Below are 7,761 nucleotides of genomic sequence, written 5' to 3' on the forward strand. Positions count from 1 at the left end.
TCTCTCTCTACTTTCTCTCTCTAAAAGTTCCTTTACATCCCTGACATCTGACTTAAGCTTCGGAGGGGGAAATACCACCCAAACCTCCAGGGTGGGTCCCTTTTGTGCAGGTTGCTGGTCAGGAGTTTGCTTCGGGATTTGGACCAATCATTGTTGCACAAGTCTCCAGTTCTAAGAACCTATCTTTGGGAGTTGTGATATAAATTGCTAGTTTTACACTACATAACACTTGATACTCCATGGTTTGCCGACATGGCGAATTACTTGGCTTGTGGGATTATTCCTTTTGAGTTTACATATCAACAACGAAGGCGGTTTCTCCATGATTCTAAGTTTTATGCGTGGGAGGACCCACTTTTGTTCAAACGGGGGGAGGATGGTTTATACCGGAGATGCCTTCCCGATGATGAGATAGCAAGTGTGATAGAGAAATGTCATTCATCCCCTTTTGGAGGACATATGGGCTCCGACAAGACTGTTGCCAAGATCTTATCATGTGGATTGTGGTGGCCCACAATATTCAAGGATGTTTGGAGCTTTGTTAAAGCTTGCGATCGGTGTCAAAGGGTTGGCAACATCTCAAAAAGGCATGAATTGCCCCTCACCAACATTCTAGAGTTGGAGATCTTTGATGTTTGGGGGGTGGATTTCATGGGACCTTTCCCTTCTTCACTTGGTAACTCCTATATTTTAGTGGCGGTTGACTATGTCTCCAAATGGGTGGAAGCAATCGTCTCTCCCACCAACGATGCTAAGGTAGTTACCAAGCTCTTCAAGTCCGTGATATTCCCGAGGTTTGGGGTTCCAAGGGCCGTGATTAGTGATAGGGGATCCCATTTTGTCAAAAAGAGTTTCCAAGCACTCCTCTCCAAATATGGGGTGCATCATAAAATGGGGCTCTCCTATCATCCACAATGTAGTGGCCAAACAGAAGTGTCAAATAGGGAGGTGAAGCTCATCTTGGAGAAAACCGTGAACCGATCTCGCAAGGATTGGTCATTAAAGCTCGATGATGCTTTATGGGCCTATAGGACAACTTTTAAGACGCCAATTGGCACAACCCCCTACAAGCTTGTGTATGGCAAATCATGCCACTTGCAAGTTGAGTTAGAGCATAAAGCATATTGGGCCATCAAGCTTTTGAATTTTGATCTCAAGTCATCCGGGAAAGAAGACTTTTGGATGTTCATGAGCTCGAAGAGCTTAGGCGGGATGCCTATGAAAATGCTAGGATTTATAAGGAGAGAACTAAGGCTTGGCATGATCGAAGGATAATGAAGAGAGAGTTCAAGGTAGGAGACAAGGTCTTTCTCTTCAACTTTAGGCTAAGACTCTTTCCGGGGAAACTTAAGTCTAGGTGGAGTGGACCGTTTGAAGTAAAAACGGTGTTCCCGCATGGAGCGGTAGAAGTGTGGAGTGAAGAAAAAGGGACGTTCAAAGTAAATGGGCAAAGACTCAAGGTATACCATGATGGAACTCAAATTGAGCACATTGATCACATTGCTTTGGATGACTACCCCCTTTCCCAATGAGAATTTTAATCATAGGGAAGTCAAGCTAATGACTTTAAAGAAGCGCTTACGGGAGGCAACCCAGGGTCTAGGCTTTGAAAAATATATATATATATAAAAAAAAAAAAAAAAAATAAAAGAGGAGTGAAAAATATGAAAAAATTGGCTAAGTGTTGAAGAAGGGAAGGAGGAGCGAGCCAAAAGAGCCCAAAAGGCCAAAAGGGGCGCTCCACAAGAGGCACGGGAGCTCCATCCTTCCGCAAGAATCACAACAAAGGCAAAGAGATTGGAGCGAGGGGGGAGCGTTCCAGGAGCGGGCGCTCCGCCCCACGAAATTTTTTTGAAAGAAAATAGAACCTTGGAGCGATGGGGGAGCGATGAAAGAGCGCCCCGCTCCAGGCTCGGAGCGGGCGCTCCCTTTTAGCTGGAGCGGGCACTCCATTGAGCTCGAGCGATTTTTTTTTTAAGATCCCTTTTTTCCATCCGGTCCTACCCCTTCTCTCTCACTCACATCCCCCTTTCCCTCTCACTCACATTCCCCTTCTCTCTCACTCACATTTCACTCAAACCCTCTTTTCTCTCTCCAACCTCCATTAAAACTCCAACTTCAAATCTCCTTCATCTCTCAATATTTTCACTCACCTCCTTCACAAAACCTTCATATTTTCTCCTCCTCTACACAAAAAACCCACTTTTGTCAAAAAGCCCCAAATTCGAAACTTCTTCATCACTTAAAAGTTGAAGTTTGGGGGAGAATTCTTGAAGAAAAAAGGGTAAGGAGCACGATTTGAAGCTTGAAATCGCCTACATTGCTCGCAATTGGGAATTTCTTCACCCCTCTTAAAGAGTGAGGTAAAATCTTAACCGTAACCTTCATTTTTCTTCTAGATTTGGCTAAGTACATTGAATATATGATGATTGTGGTGTTTCTTGTGGATATAGCTGGTAGATTTAGATAGATTTTGATTTTTATCTGATTTTTGGATTTTTTTCGAATTTTTGTGTGATTTTTTTTTTCGTTCTTTTTCTTTTAGTTACTTACTCCTTTCATCTTTCTAGTTCCTTTTATTTTTATATTTTTCTTTATAGTCTCGTTTCAATTTTTCTTATTTTTACTTTGATTTTTCTTGTCTTCATCGGTGCCCTTATTTTTGTGTTTATTTGTTGGGTTGAGCTCGTGTCTTTTGATTTTTAAAACTATCGCTTGGTTGAGTCATTTTCTTTAAACCCCAAGCATGTTTCGTTCACGTAAAAAAAGTAAGAAAGATCATGGCTCGACCTCCCAAAAGAACACCAAGGGCACCCTTCCGGCTCTTAAGTTCATCAAACCCGAACATAAACGTTGGTATGACGAACTTAAGCACCGGAAGATCAAGGCTTCCAAGTTTTTCCATATCGACACCCTTGCAAGTCTAGGGATAAGAGTTGATGTAAGGCGTGCCTTGTTTGCTTTAGGCATGGAACGCTTTCACACATTTAGCGCCTTGACGTATGAGCGCCTCACCTTGGAATTCTTAGCCTCTCTCGAGAGACGTGAGGTTGAGGGACATGAGGGGGAGTATGAAATCTCCTTCCAATTGTTCAATCAACCCCAATGCATTTCTTTGGCGAGGCTTAATGAAATTTTCCAATGTGATGCCTCAAACGCCATTCGCAATCCCGAGACTTGGCAATACCCCACCTTCTATCAAAGGGACGTATTTTGGTGCGACATTGCCGGATACACCCCTTTTGATCCAAAGACGGGATATTCCTCTCATATGCATTCCCCATTCTTAGATACATTCACCGCCTCCTTGTTACCTCCATTTACTCAAAAAAAGAACCAAGTAAGGTAGCATCGGAGGAGGTGAGTGCACTCTACATTGCCTCCCATCACCCTGAAGAAAGTGGGGGCAAGCTGAATTTTGGATTTCTATTTCTCCAACGGTGTCTTGCTATACGCCGTGGGGAATTATTCAAATCCGATATTCATTGTGGGGGGATGGTTACTATCATTGCCTCCGCTCTTGGGTTTGGGGAGCAACTCTCTTTGTTGACTCCAGTTGATGAGAACCCCTTCCTTGATTTGCACTATATTAGAGCCGCCGGGTGGATTGACTTTACCCCCAATCCCGAGCGGTTTGTTTGGAAGGTAAGGGGTCGTCATCATTGTTACCTCCCAAACCCAGCGATGACCACCTTTGATCGCGAGGGGGAGGATGGTGAGATTCTTCTCATCCCTTTTGAGCCCCCCGTCGCGGACGCCCATCCCGCACGCGGCAACTTAGCTCCTCCTCCCCATCAAGAGGAGCCGAGTTCCAGCCGGCGTGCCTCAGTGTCATCCTGCTCTTTTGACTATGAGGGGCCTACCACAGTCTTGCTCTCAACCAAGATCGTATGATGAATATGATCCAAGGCATGGAGAAGACTTGAGTTGTATGATGGTACAAACTGATGCTATGTACCATCACCATGTGCAGAGTGGAAATGTTGACCCTTATGTCAACTTTCCAAATTGGCCTCCTCAACATGGGCCAATATCGGGATGGAATGAACGCCAACCCACGTACCCGTATTGGCCCCAACGCGACCCACCCTATGATTGGCGAGCACCCGGGGTTCCAACCCCATGGGTGATCCCGCCTATCCCCACCCCTACGGCGCTTGGCCGCCGGGCTACACGGGCGGTTGGGAGCCTCATGGCCCCCCTCCGGAAGCCGGTCCATCTCACATGGACGAGGACTAGTTCCTTTTGCCCCGCTGGCCGCTCCCCCTTTACTTCTTTTGAATGATCGCACCGAGGACGGTGCCTTGATTGTTTGGGGGGTGTTTATATTTGATTATGCTCGCGGGATGTGGCTTCTTTTTAAGGGTTTGGGGTGTCTTTTTGGGCGCGCGTCTTAGAGAGGATGCATTGCTAGTGGGTTTACGAGGCATGATAGGAGAGTGTGCTTCAATGTTTATTGCCTTGAGGAATTTGATGAGAACGACCATGGTTGACTGTTTTTCTTGTATATTACATGTATATAACTTTTTCCTTTTTCTACTCTTTTTGTTGCTTTGTATATATCTTTTTGCTTTACGTTTTTTTATTTTCTTCTCATTTTCTTTAGGTCTTAGACTTGCATGTAGTATAGTTGCATGGCATGATAGCTTTGCATGTAGCTTATAATTTGCATATAAAAAAAAAGAAAAAAAAAAGAAAAGAAAACATCAAAAAGATTTTTGCATCACCTAATTAAGGAATAACTCTATGATATGAATTTAGAGGTAAGAGGTTGGGAACTTGGCTTTTGAGTAGAGGTGATTTAGCTTGAGTGTCTTATGTGCTCGTAGGAGTATTAGGGGTGCTTTAAGCTTGGATGCCTAGGTCTTGGTAATAATAGACCCCTCGATTGTCCGAGACTCGCCTTAGCGTGAATTAATGTCACTTTTTCCCTATAAAAAGTCTTTACTCTCTCCTTTGACCTTGAATACGCCTTTTGGCTACCTTGAGAACCTTTCTAGCTCAATCAAATGGAAGGCTAGTAGCCTTAAAAAGAGAAAAGAAAAAAAAAGAGCCCTTTGGCCAGTTGGATCAATAAGTGGTGCATAAGAGCCCATAAGGCTAGTAGCCTATATCATGCTTTGGCCCCTAGAGATGCTCCAATGCCTTGGGTATGAGCTACCTTACCCTCTTATCGCGTCTCATATCGAGTGCTCGGTACCGTGCCTCAGAAACATGACTATCGAGTGAGAGGTAGACCGCGTGAGGAGGTAGTCTAGGGCCCTTGCAACAACAACAAATATATATATATATATATATATATATATATATATATATATATATATATATATATATATATATATATATATAAATCGAGTGAATAAATAGGCTAGCTTGGGGGATCTTGTGGGCTTGTGGGGCGCGATTGGTACAAGGTTGAGCGAGTTTTTCCATTTTGTAGGGAAAGGTTTCACTTAAAATCAATGAAGGCTTGTGTGATAGTTGAGGGTCCTCTAAGACAATCATTTTCTTTGCACTAGCTTAGACCACCCCTTTTGACCCCCTAACTTGTGGATAAGGAAGGACGGCTATAAGCTTCGAAAATTGGTCGAGATTTTCCTTTGCCTTGACACCTCTTATAAGACGAGGACCTTAATTTTGTGATGCCTTTTATAGTTCTCATTCATGCATTGGTTTCCTTGAGATTGTTGATTGCTTGAGGACAAGCAATTGGCAAGCTTGGGGGAATTTGATAAGTGGACTTTAGGTTCACCTATTTGCATTTAGTTTAGGTTATTTAGATTCATTTTAGGCCATATAGTTCCCTTTTTCTTCCCCTTTTCCATCATTTCTCATATTCTCATGTTTAGCATTTAGTTTTAGTTTAGTTCATTTGCATACTATTAGGTTGCATATAGGTCATTTCATTTGCATGTGCATTCTACCCCCCCCCCTCCCCCATCTAATATGTTCTTGGAGTGTTTTGAAGCAAATATAAGCAAGGCAGAGGCTCCAAGCGCCCGAGGAAAAGAAGCGGGCGCCCCATATTAGATGAGGCAAATGACAGTAGCACGGAGCGGCCCAGGAGCAGTGCAAGAGCTGGCGCTCCAAGGCTCTCACTACTTGGCGAAACTTGGAGCGGCCCAGGAGCGGGCGCTCCAAGCCCGGAGCGGCGCTCCATATTGGCAGGAGCGAGCGCTCCAACGCCCAGATACTCCGTTCTTTTTGTTTCGTCTTTTACAACTTTGCCCTTGTTTCTATGGGGTATAAAACCAATTTTGTAATAATTCTAAGAGTAAGCTTTAATTTTCTAAAATTAATTAGTTCTAATTAGAGAGAGTTTTTAGAGAGAGAAGTAGAATTTAGAGAGAGAAACTATATCTAAACTTTTGAATGTGGGTTATTGAAGCTATTTCAATGGAGTTTTGCATTTGAATATCATCCATCTTTGAGTATTTCTTCTATCTTTTCTCTTATTTGCTTTTATGTTTGTTTTATCTTGTTTGTATTGATTAGTAGTAATTAGTTGATGATTAGCTTATTAGATATGATATTCACTATTGTTGCTTCACCATTGTTGCTTCAAGCTTTTTATTTATCCCTTTCCATGGCTAGTGAGTAGATTAGTAACTAGGGGAAGGGGATGACCTTGCTAACCATGAGTTGGCCTTAAAAGTCAAGCTTGGGGATGACTTTGGGTGAGATTGTGTTGTCTAACTAATTTGATTGCCTTGTTTATTTGATTGATCACCATTTGAACTTGTTGTGGAAATCTAAGGTGAAGGATTGAGAAATGAAATCTTAGATAGACCTTTAGCTAGATTATAGGTTGGCTTCACCATGAGAATAGGTGTTTGACTCCCTAGGACCTCGTTTGGATCACTATGAGTTGTGGAAATGCTTGATTAATTGATTTTACCATAAGAATAGGTAAAATCGGTTGATTAAGTCCCCTAATTAGCTCGAGAGAGTAATTGGGAAGCATTTGAGTGATCGAGTCCCCTAATCGACCCTATTGAATCCCCTTGGCTTGACAATTTGGTTGATAATCTGTTAGCTCGTGAATCCCCTATCCCTAGTGTCCTTTTAATATAGTTTATTTCGATTATTTAATCTATTTGTTAGTTTCTTAGTTCCTAATTTCTTAGTTGTTCACTAATTTCAAAAACCCCAAAAATAGGCTTAGCTCGCTAAATAGCATTCAACCCTTGATTAATCTTTGCTTCCTTGTGGAATCGACCCTTTCTTACCCTATATTAGGCTAAGTTAGGTATTTAATTTGGCACGTGCAACGACCGTGTCATCACTACTTTCAAATATTGCAAGCAGGTCCAAAATTACAACCATTTGAGTTGCTTTAAGGTGGACATAGGTATGATGTTGCTACCAAACAATAAATATTGTATTTTAGATGTGTGTTTAATATTTTAATATTAATTATTCCCAATAATTGATTTTTAAATTATATTTTAAAAATTATATTTTTATTCTTAAAGATAGATTATTTCGGATTTCAAAGGATAAGTTTCATCAAAATATAAAAAAGAATCTTAAAACGATAAAAAATAGCTAAATCGAATTTGCGTCTGGTCGCAACATATTGCGCGCGTTCAATGTTGACGCCCATACCACTAGTGGAAAAAGCCTCAACGGGTCCGGTCAAAACAGGCTTACTGGTCCAGATTTAGGCTGCAACGGATGGACACAGAGTAGTTAGAGTCAACTGATCCGATTCAAAATCATATCAGTTAGGAATTAATTTATCCTGTTATGTGCCTTGAC

Source organism: Beta vulgaris, chromosome 7 (assembly GCF_026745355.1).
Source record: "Beta vulgaris subsp. vulgaris cultivar EL10 chromosome 7, EL10.2, whole genome shotgun sequence".
Classification (NCBI taxonomy): Eukaryota; Viridiplantae; Streptophyta; class Magnoliopsida; order Caryophyllales; family Amaranthaceae; genus Beta; species Beta vulgaris.